This window comes from Triticum urartu, chromosome 5A (genome assembly GCF_056163025.1).
Source record: "Triticum urartu cultivar PI428250 chromosome 5A, HENAU_Tu73, whole genome shotgun sequence".
Taxonomy (NCBI): domain Eukaryota; kingdom Viridiplantae; phylum Streptophyta; class Magnoliopsida; order Poales; family Poaceae; genus Triticum; species Triticum urartu.
The window spans coordinates 666,858,702-666,871,178 of NC_141877.1; the positions used below are offsets into that span (position 1 = coordinate 666,858,702).

A 12,477-nucleotide genomic window follows, 5' to 3' on the forward strand; every position below is an offset into this window, starting at 1 on the left:
AAATCTCTCGGCCTCTGACTAATTTATTGCAAAAAGATATACCATTTGTCTTTGATGATAATTGTGTAGAAGCATTTGAAATACTTAAGAAAGCATTAGTCTCTGCACCTATTGTTCAGCCACCTGATTGGAATTTACCCTTTGAAATTATGTGTGATGCTAGTGATTATGTTGTAGGTGCTGTTCTAGGGTAAAGAGTTGATAAGAAATTAAATGTTATTCATTATGCTAGTAAGACTCTAGACAATGCTCAAAGAAATTATGCTACTACTGAAAAAGAGCTTTTAGCAGTTGTATTTGCTTGTGATAAGTTCAGACCTTATATTGTTGATTCTAAAGTAACTATTCACACTGATCATGCTGCTATTAAATACCTTATGGAAAAGAAAGATGCTAAACCTAGACTTATTAGATGGGTTCTCTTGCTACAAGAATTTGATTTGCATATTGTTGATAGAAAGGGAGCTGAGAACCCCGTTGCAGACAACTTGTCTAGGTTAGAAAATATTCTTGATGACCCACTACCTATTAATGATGACTTTCCTGATGAACAATTAAATGTTATAAGTACTTCTTGTAGCACTCCATGGTATGCTGATTATGCTAATTATATTGTTACTAAGTTTATACCACCTAGCTTCACATACCAGCAAAAGAAAAGGTTCTTCTATGACTTGAGACATTACTTTTGGGATGACCCACATCTTTATAAAGAAGGAGTAGATGGTGTTATTAGACGTTGTGTACCTGAGCATGAACGGGAACAGATCCTACGCAAGTGTCATTCCGAGTCGTATGGAGGACACCACGCTGGAGATAGAACTGCACATAAGGTATTGCAATCTGGTTTTTATTGGCCCACTCTCTTCAAGGATGCCCGTAAGTTTGTCTTGTCTTGTGATGAGTGTCAAAGAATTGGTAATATTAGTAGACGTCAAGAAATGCCTATGAATTATTCACTTGTTATTGAACCGTTTGATGTTTGGGGCTTTGATTATATGGGACCTTTTCCTGCCTCTAATGGTACACACATATTCTAGTTGCTGTTGATTACGTTACTAAGTGGGTGGAAGCTATTCCAACTAGTAGTGCTGATCATAACACTTCTATTAAAATGCTTAAGGAAGTTATTTTTCCGAGGTTTGGAGTCCCTAGATATTTAATGACTGATGATGGTTCACATTTTATTCATGGTGCCTTCCGTAAAATGCTTGCTAAATATGATGTTAATCATAGAATTGCATCTCCTTATCACCCACAGTCTAGATGTCAAGTAGAGTTGAGCAATAGAGAGCTCAAATTAATTTTGCAAAAGAATGTTAATACGTCTAGAAAGAATTGGTCTAAGAAACTTGATGATGCATTATGGGCATATAGAACTGCATATAAAAATCCTATGGGTATGTCTCCGTATAAAATGGTTTATGGAAAAGCATGTCACTTACCTCTCGAACTAGAACATAAGGCATATTGGGCTATTAAAGAACTCAACTATGATTTTAAACTTGCCGGTGAGAAGAGGTTATTTGATATTAGCTCACTTGATGAATGGAGAACCCAAGCTTATGAAAATGCCAAGTTGTTTAAAGAAAAAGTTAACAGATGGCATGACAAAAGGATACAAAAGCGTGAGTTTAATATAGGTGACTATGTATTGCTATACAACTCTCGTTTAAGATTTTTTGCAGGAAAACTTCTCTCTAAATGGGAAGGCCCCTACATTATCGAGGAGGTCTATCGTTCCGGTGCCATAAAAATCAACAACTTCGAAGGCACAAATCCGAAGGTGGTAAACGGTCAAAGAATTAAACATTATATCTCAGGTAATCCCATAAATGTTGAAACCAACATTATTGAAACCGTAACCCCGGAGGAATACATAAGAGACACTTTCCGGAATGTTTCAGACTCCGAAAAGGAATAGGTATGTGGTACGGTAAGTAAACCAACTCCAAAACAATTTTGAAGGCAATATTTCTCCGTTTTGGAATATTTAGAAAAATAGAAAAATAAGTAGCAGTCCGGGAAGGACACAAGGGCCCCACGAGGGTGGTGGGCGCGCCCCCTACCTCGTGAGCATCTCGTGTGCCTTCCGGACTCCGTTTTCTTGCACGTTACGTATTTCGGTCGGTAAAAATTCATTATATATTTTCTCGAAGGTTTTGACTCCCGTATCACACAAAATTCCTCTGTTTTTGTTTTCGAGCTGTTGCTGCTGCAGATTAGGGCAAGATGTCTTCTCAAGAGTCAATTGGGGAGAGCCGGGTATCTAATCCAGCACCGGAACCAAGGGCAAACAGCGACACTGACCACTTTGGGCCAGCAACGGAGGAAGAGATGGAGGCTGACTTGATGAGAGTAGATGCCATGAAGGATCAAGAAGTCACCTCTCGCCTCCGAGCTGGGTTCACGATGGGGGAATTACAGAGCTCAGCTATTCCAAACTCGGTTATCCCTTCTAATGTTAGATTTCTTTCTTATGAAAATATGAAGAGGAGTGTCACTTGTTCTCCCGCAGCTATGCAACACCCTTGGGTGCAAGGAGCTTTAGCTGTCACAGGAAAGCATCGTAAGGAAATAATGGACCTTAAACAGCAAGTCAATAAGCTCGAGGAGGAGAACCGCATCCTTAGGGGAATCATCGCCAAGAATATTACACCGACAACAAAGAAGGAGACATAATCACATGGGTATGGGCACTCCCCTTGGCAACTACCAAGGTTGGGGGAGGTGCCCCGGTATCATATCACAATCACAACTCCTATCTTTACCGTTTTTCTTAGTTCGATCCTATTAGTAGTATCTTGATCTAGTAGAATAAAGCTTATGGCATGATCTAGTTTTGAGTTTTGCTTTATGATCTCTCTATGTAATCGAGTCGTGAGTTATATATAATAAAGATTAGTATTGAGTCAAGGGCTTGATTATTTTCCCATGATCTTGGGTGAATTAAAGAAAAGAAGAAAAGAACAAAAAGAAACAAAAAGTTCATATTGATCTTATTGAGAGTAATGACTTCACATAGAAAGAGTATGATGATTAAAAGTTGTTGGGTGTTGGCAGACATAGCTTTGGTCATTGTTGCAATTAATAGGAAGTAATAAGTAAAGAGAGGTTTCACATATAGATATATTATCATTGACATCTTTTATGATTGGGAGCACTCATTAAAATATGACATGCTAAAGAATTGATGTTGGACAAGGAAGACAATGTAATGAGTTATGTCTTTCTTATATCTGAGATAAAGTATGTTGTCATGGTTCCTCTAACTTGTTGAGCTTGCCTTTCCCCCTCATGCTAGCCAAATTCTCAGCACCAAGTAGAAATACTACTTGTGCTTCCAAAATCCCTAAACCAGTTTTGCCATGAGAGTCCACCATATCTACCTATGGATTGAGTAAGATCCTTCAAGTAAGTTGTCATCGGTGCAAAGCAATAAAAATTGCTCTAAATATGTATGATTGATTGGTGTGGGAGAAATAAGCTTTATATGATCTTGTGATGTGGAAGTAATAAAAGCGACGGACTGCATAATAAAGGTTCATATCACAAGGGGCAATATAAAGTGACGTTCTTTCGCATTGAGATTTTATACATCCAACCATAAAAGTGCATGGCATCCTCTGCTTCCCTCTACGAAGGGCCTATCCTTTATTATTATCTTCTACCTTATGCAAGAGTCACGGTGATCTTCACCTTTCCTTTTTCATTTTATCCTTTGGCAAGCTCAGCATGTTGGAAAGAACGTGATATATATATATAATTGGATGTAGGGGAGCATGAACCATTATTGTTGACATTACCCTTGAGGTAAAAGGTTGTGGGGCAAAACTATAAGCCCCTATATTTCTCTATGTCTGATTAAAACTCTGTAACCACAAGTATTGCGTGAGTGTTAGCAATTATGGAGGACTAAATGATAGTTGAGTATGTGGACTTGCTTTTTAGCTCTGACATAGACTCTTTCCGATGTTATGATAAATTGCAATTGCTTCAATGACTGAGATTATAGTTTGTTAGAGCCCAATAAGGTTTATGATTTATACGTTTGCATTGTGAATAGATCATCACTTGAACATGAGTGATCATATGACAAAATCTATATAATTTGCTGTTATGAGAATAATCATGATGCCTTCATGTCCGTATTTTATTTTTATCGACGCCTCTACCTCTAAACATGAGGACATATTTATTTTTATCGGCTTTTCCCTTGAGGACAACCGAGGTCTAAGCTTGGGGGAGTTGATACGTCCATTTTGCATCATGCTTTTATATCGATATTTGTTGCATTATGGACTATTATTTCAATTTATGTCACAATACTTATGGTTATTCTCTCTTATTTTACAAGATTTACATAAAGAGGGAGAATGCCGGCAGCTGGAATTCTGGGCTGGAAAAGGAGCAAATATTAGAGACCTATTCTGCGCAACTCCAAAAGTCCTGAAACTCCACGGAACGTCTTAAAATAAATAAAGAAAAATCCTCGCAAAAGATGAAGGCCAGGGGGCCCACACCCTTCTCACGAGGGTGGGGGGCGCGCCCCCTCCCCTAGGGCGCGCCCCCTACCTCGTGGGCCCCCTGGTGGCTCTCCGACGTCCATCTTCTCCTATATGAGGTCTTTCGATGAGAAAAAATAGGAAGGAACTTTTCGGGACGAGACTCCGCCGCCACGAGGCGGAACCTTGGCGGATCCAATCTAGAGCTCCGGCAGAGTTGTTCTGCCGGGGAAACTTCTCTCCCGGAGGGGAAATCATCACCATCGTCATCACCAACGCTCCTCTCGTCGGGAGAGGGCAATCTCCATCAACATCTTCACCAGCACCATCTCATCTCCAAACCCTAGTTCATCTCTTGTATCCAATTCTTGTCTCAAAGTCCGGGATTGGTGCTAGTAGGTTGCTAGTAGTGTTGATTACTCCTTGTAGTTCATGCTAGTTGGTTTAATTGGTGGAAGATCATATGTTCAGATCATATATGCATATTATTACCCCTATGATTATGAACATAAATATGCTTTGTGAGTAATTACGTTCGTTCCTGAGGACAAGGGAGAAGTCTTGCTATGAGTAGTCATGTGAATTTGGTATTCGTTTGATATTTTGATAAGATGTATGTTGTCTAGCCTCTAGTGGTGTTATGTGAACGTCGACTACATAACACTTCACCATTATTTGGGCCTAGAGGAAGGCATTGGGAAGTAATAAGTAGATGATGGGTTGCTAGAGTGACAGAAGCTTAAACCCTAGTTTATGCGTTGCTTCGTAAGGGGCTGATTTGGATCCATATGTTTCATGCTATGGTTAGGTTTACCTTAATACTTTTATTGTAGTTGCGGATGCTTGCAATAGAGGTTAATCATAAGTGGGATGCTTGTTCAAGTAAGAACAGCACCCAAGCACCGGTCCACCCACATATCAAATTATCAAAGTATCGAACGCGAATCATATGAATGTGATGAAAACTAGCTTGACGATATTCCGAAGTGTCCTCGGGAGCGTTTTTCCTATTATACGAGTTTGTTCCGACTTGTCCTTTGCTACGAAAGGATTGGGCCACCTTGCTGCACTTTAATTACTTTTGTTACTTGTTGCTTGTTACAATTTATCCTATCACAAAACTATCTGTTACCACTTATTTCAGTACTTGCAGAGAATACCTTGCTGAAAACCGCTTATCATTTCCTTCTGCTCCTCGTTGGGTTCGACACTCTTATTTATCGAAAGGACTACGATAGATCCCCTATATTTGTGGGTCATCACTCCTGCTCCTTGAGCCACCAGGGAGGGGAAGGCCCCCAGCCACCATCGTCTCCAGCCCGCTCCGCTGCACGGACCTTGGCCTGGTCACGCAGATCCCGCTCGCGCCGCCACCTGTGACCTGACCGGCGCCGCCACCACAGGCATCGCCACCGACACCGGCGCGGGCCCCGGGACCTGCCGGAGAGAAGCCACCGCCGTCGCTGCCTCCGCATCGCCCGCGACTTCCCGCACCGATCGTGGCCACGACGCCGCCGCCGCGGACTTCTGTGATGCCCGCCCCGACACCCCTGGTCGGCGAGCACCACGGCCGTCGGGCGCGAACGCACGCCTCCGCCCAGCTTTGAGCGAGCCCCCAAGCTCCTCAGCACGAGCCACAAACTCGTCGACCGACGGTAGTGCTCCGTCACAACGCCTAGCGCCGCCCTCGCCGTCCTCCACCTCTGAATCCTCACCTTCGCTTACCTCGGCCAAAGCCCATAAACGACTCTTGCCCCAGCTCAGAGACGCTGACGCGTCCAAGGCCGGCGTCAGGGGCGCGCCGGCCGCCCCGACACCCTCACCTCCGACTAGGCCTCCGCCTTGCCGGGGCTAGCGGCTCCGGCCGCCTCGCCAGCCCCATCGCCGCCCGAGTCGCCTGTCCGTACCAGAGCCGTTGGAGCCATCCGCCCTTGATTCGGTCAGTCAAATCTCCAGATATGCACTTCTACCGGCCACCCACCTTAAATAGTTCCTTTTGGCTCAAGAAGAAGAATAAACCAGCTAGCCGCACATATCATGTACTAGTATATGATGCGATGAGACATGCAATGCAAGCTGCTGCACGCATGACTATACTCATTCATTCATTGCTCTATAGCGAGAGAGCTGCATGCATGGACAACTAATATTTTGAGGTGGAGAACTTGTGAGGTGCAACGTAGGAGGCAACCACCCAAGATTTGGTTTGCTCTCCCGCGCGCCCACTCTCTCGACCCCCATTTTTTATGTATCTATAAATCTTTTCATGACAGTGTACAGATTTCATTGGATGTTATAAATATTAATGAGGTCCTTTATTCCTGAGTAATACATTATTTAGACCTCACAATTTCGGTTATCAGAGTAATCTGGTGCTCTAAAATGGACTTTTTGAAGAACAATGGTTAATCGATTGTTTTTCTTCTCCCAGAGCACCACGAATGTCATTTCTTTACGAAAATTTGCACATGGGTAGAACACTTGACCATACATATTTAAAATATTCTGAATATTTTTTATTTTACTGCTTATAGAGGTGTATGTGAAACCATGCACACAAATATATTTTTGTCCTACCCACCAACCATAGAGAATAAAGAATAATCCAGAAGTGATTCTTTTTTTGTTTACATACTTTCAAAATTCTAGTAACAAAAAAAGGTGTTTGATTATTTAAAAAGAACATGGTAATTAATAAAGTGTTGACATATTTTTATCGAATGCTCATGTAACAAAAAATGTTCAAATACTTGAAATAATGTTCAAGTATTTGAAATGATTTGAAAATTTTATTCGATAATATACATGTTTTTCTAAAAAGAATTCAAACCTCTTCAAGATACGTTCAATAAAATTTCGAATTGTTCACACATTATAATAATTGTGAGTACATTGTTAAAAAGTTCACTAAATGGATTTTTTACATGTTTTCGGAGTGCTTGTAAGTGTTTTTGAGAAAAATCATGCATTTTTAAATATTCATGTACATAGGAAAATTGTTCACCCGTTATAAAAAGGATGCAAGCGTAATTTTTTGAAAAAGTATCATGTCATTTTAGGAAAAATTATAATAAAATCGAATGACAAAACACAATACAAGAAAACTAATAAAAATAAAAAGATGAAAGCCGAAATAAATTTAATAAAAATACTAAACAGGAAAACAAAGAAAATATCAGAACAAAACCGGTAAAGCTAACGATATGCAACAAAAAGAAAGGATGGATATATTCGGTGCACGCACACTTGTGGTGCTACCGGTGCAAGGGACGCCATAGAACATTTAAAATATCTGAAAATAATCTGGAACATTGACACAGCATCAATGTATTAGCATCCAACATGTCAAAAAAAATTGTATCAAAATCTGAAATATTTCTTGACATAGAAAAATGACAAATTCGACATCAATTTGATAACGGGCCAAATCTAAAGCCCAACTTATGTTATGTACTATTCAATGTCATTTTCGTTTTCTGAGCTATGTTTTGAGTTTTTTCTCAAAAAAACAACTATGTTTTGAGTTTTGACTTGAAAATTCTATGGCAAGTTACATTAATGTTATGTGAATATGCTAATTGATTTTCAGACTTTTTTGAACATTTTAAAATGCCAACGTGAGTTCGGTGCACTGGCAGCACCACAAATAACGGTGCACAAGAACCTAAATAAGTACGGCCCATGCCACTGGCTTCTCCTATGCCTCGCTCTATGCGAGGAATAGTTGGAACGGCTGGCTTCATCCGGAGGTAAATGGGCTGGAACTTGTGCGGCCTATGGAGGTGCAAATCTTTTTACATCTTGGAAATATGAATCCTTTCCTAATAAAAATATGAATCCTTTCCTAATAAAAATATGAATCCTACTGATTTATGTATAATCAATTTAATTAGGGCAATGCAGACCTCAAATTTCGGTTATCAGAGTAATCTGGTGCTTTAAAATGGCCTTTTTTTTGAAGAATAATCGTTGTTCGATTTTGTTTTCTTCTCCCAGAGCACTACACATGTGATTTCTTTATGAAAATTCGCACATGGGTAGAACACTTGACCATATATTTTAAAATTATTCTGAATAATTTTTTATTTTACTGCTTATAGAGGTGCAAGTGAAACCATGTGCACCGATATATTTTTGTTCTACCCGCCAACTGCAGAAAATAAAGGAAAATCCATAAGTGATTTTTTTGTTTACATACATTCAAAATTCATCTAAAGTAAAGTGTTCAATTATTTATGAAGAACATGCTAATTAATAAAATATTCACACATTTTTTTTCAAATGGCCATGTAACAAAAAGTGTTCAAATATTTGAAATAATTTTTGTGTCTCAAACGCATTGACAAAATTATTCGATATTATTGATGCATTTTTTATATGTTTTCACACCTCTTCAAAATATGTTCAAGCAAATTCCAAATTGTTCACTCATTATAACAATTGTGAGTACATTTTCTAAAAACATTCATTAATATGTATTTTTGGAATGCTTATAAGTTTTTTTAAAATTCATGCATTTTATAAATTTTCATGTACATAGGAAAATTCTTCACCCGCTATAAAAAGGATGCAAGTGTAATTTTTAGAAAAAATATTATTTTATTTTAGTATAAATAATTGTAAAAGGGAATGACAAAACACAATACAAGGGAAACTATTAAAAAAAGATAAGAGACGAAATAAGATAAATTAAAATAGTAAACAGGAAAACAAAGAAAATATATGAACAAAACTGGGCAAAGCTAACGGTATGGAACAAAAAAAAAGGGGGGGGGGGGGGGGGAATGTATCCGGTGCACCCACACTTGTGGTCCTACCGGTGCACGGGATGCCATAGGATATTTTAAAAAGTCAGGAAAAAAATCTAGCACATTGACACAACATCAGTGTATGTTGTAACAAAATTTTGTGTCAAAATCTGAAATATTTCTTGAGATACAAGAAATGAAATATTTGACATCGATGTGATAATGGGTCAAATCTAAAGACCAACCTATACTATTTACTATTTAATGTTGAACTTATTTTTTTCTGAGCTATGTTTTTAATTTTGAGTTGGAATTTCTTGACAACCTACATTAATGTTGTGTGAATGTGCTAATTGTTTTCCGGAATTTCTTGAACATTTTAAAATGTGCAACGTGTGTTCAGTGCGCCAGTAGCTCCATAAACACCGGTGGACCAATAATTGTTCTTGGGAACATTAAGGGGCTGCACGGTGCCTCCCATACTGAGCTAGCCCATGCGACTGGGCTGCTCATATGACTTGCCTACTGCGAGGAATAGTGGGGACGGCTGGCCTGCAGCCGGAGCTAAATGGGCTGGAACTTATGCGGCTCATAGAGGTACAAATCTTTTTTACATCTGGCAAATATGAATCCTTTCCTAAGAAGAAAAATAAGAATCCTACTAATTGATGTATAATCAATTTATTAAAAATAGTAATTAAAATATTCATATTTTTTGCACTTTAAAAAATCCATGAAAGTTAATATTTTGAATATGTTGATTTATTTATTCATTAATATTCTTATAATTTTAGAAATCTGGAAATAAAGATAATATCGGAGCAAACTCAGGCAAAGTGAACAATATGCAAGAAAAGAAAAATAAGGAAAACTGGGCTCTCCTGCTTGGCTGGCCCCGATTGGCTGCCCCTATGTGTGTGGACTGCTCGCTTGCAGCCCAAGCTAAATGGGCTGAAACTAGTGTGACCTACAAAAAGGCATTTTAAAAAATGCATCTTGCAAATATGAATTCTTTCATGAAAAAAATGTATCCTACTAATTTATGTATAAGAAATTTAATAATAGAAATAAGTAAAGAATACTCGTAATTTATTTGCACTTTTTAAAAATACCCATGTAGTTAAAAGTGTCTGCGCCTTTAAAAACATATTCTATCATGAATTTAAAAATGTTCAACATTATTTGAATCTTTTAATCGTACATTTCCCAAAAAAATATGTGTATTTGTAAAAATGGCCAGCTTACTCGAAGAATGTCCAACATGTACTCCGAAAACGTTAGTGTGGTCACAAAAGGTGTTCACTTGTGAAAAAAATGTTCTTGTAATATTAATTTTTTTCATGACTCAAATATTCATGTTAATCTAGAAAGTATTAATGCAATTTATATACTACCTGATTTTTTTGTACATTTACCCACCCTATGAACACGCGCGTGTATACCCTACCCATATGAGCACCTTCGAGATACTGAACTGGCATCACATCTTGAGATTGACGAAATCACCATAGACACCTCGTAGTCGACGAAAACGTCTTCTCTCATTGAAAACATCGTTAGAAAGGCTGAAATAAATGCAGAAAAATGCAAGACTAGTGCCAAGTGTAGGACTACTTGAACCATGGTGAGCGTGTTTCACTACAAGTATCGGCGGCTCAATAGTCCTCGCAGTCTAATAAATGCCCAACTGTACTGTGGTGTACACACTACGGCTTTTAGTCCTAATTTATTGTCGCCAAACAGATACACACTATGCCACTCTACGCTGGAGCGGTTATTCAACAACAACACTTCATTTCGTCCAATTACGCATTGATCCTAGACATCAGTCCAGAAGCTGAGATTCCAGTGAGCGTCAGCGCCGAGTGCTCCTAGTCCGCGTCCTAGGAACAAAAATAAGGAAAAATATAACACAATATAGATTAAGTCCAACATTAGACTAAAGTTATTCACAACTCAACTTTTCGGTGCCACGACCATGCATGTGGTGGAGCTTAGGAGGAGTGGATGTGCGCAGACATTGTCGACCTATTGTAGACCTATCTCTTCTTCTGCTCTTTTCTTCCTCCCATGAGTTGTAATGTCTCTCGATGTAATCTGAAAGAATCCTAGCGATATTTCAAGCTTGTAAGCCACGGCAAATCTTCTATATATACACATGCGGTCTAAGACAAAGGGTTTAACGTTTCCTACAGAATCTTTCATGTTACACATATTTATTTTTTTTGAACACATCACAAGCTCATATGCTCACATACACTCAATCCAATAACATACGCACACACCTTACCTTTATGAGCATCTTCGAGATACTGAGCCGATACACCGAAAAAAAAGAGATACTGAGCTGATACGGGTAACATCTTGAAGTTGGCGAAGTCGTCAGAGACGCCTTCATATGCTAGCTATAGGCTTACTCATGCTACATATGCTTAGTATAGCTTACTAATTGGGCGGCTTTAGTGCAAAGTGCACATTAGTAGACGTGGTCGACGACCCTGAAGTGGCCTCGGTTCTTGATGACGACGTCGTACATGTGGGTGGAGCGCAGCCTGGCGAAGTCGCGCGGGAGAGTGATGAGGTCGAGGCCGCCGTCCGGCCTGTGAAGCTGCACCACGGCGATGTTCTCGTAGTAGCGCTCCCACCCGAGCGACCCCAGCCGCCGCTCCAGCGCCGGCAGCGACCTCATCGGCTCGTTGGCCGGCATGTACACCAGCGCCTTGCTCTTCGCCGTCGTCGATGCGTCCTGCTCCATCACGCCGTCCTTCCGGAACACCCACACGCCTCCCGCCGCCATATGTCTACTATCTAGCTTAGCCGGTGTTGGTGTCACAGCTGCCTTCTGGTGCGTGCGTGAGGTGCTGGGCATTATATCGCCGTCGTGGCCGGTGCCGTCGCCGTCGCACGCACAATGCCAAGAATGCAATAAATCAGTGAACCACGTGGAGAATATGCAGGACAGCAGGAGTCGTCGCGATCGAGGGTGCAGTAGCACATGAACGTACATACGCGAGAGCTGCAGCTTGGCCCGGCTGAGCGCCTAGTTTGCCAATTCGAGCGGTGTGCCGACAGACAGAAATCTGTGCCGACGTACGATGGCGACGCCGGCCGGCTAAGCCAAAGTAGCGACGGACCACCCGACTGCGCCATGACACAGCAGTGAGCGCGTTTTTCATGACACTTCGTCATCAACATGTATTATTTATGCGCGTCATTATTCACAG

General features: G+C 40.2%; 1 pseudogene; it reads right to left on the reverse strand.

Moving 5' to 3' along the window:
* Nucleotides 1–11,537: 11,537 nt before the first annotated feature.
* On the reverse strand, nt 11,538–12,050 carry LOC147973898 (flowering-promoting factor 1-like protein 5 pseudogene; annotated as a pseudogene).
* Between the last annotated feature and the right edge of the window lie 427 nt (nt 12,051–12,477).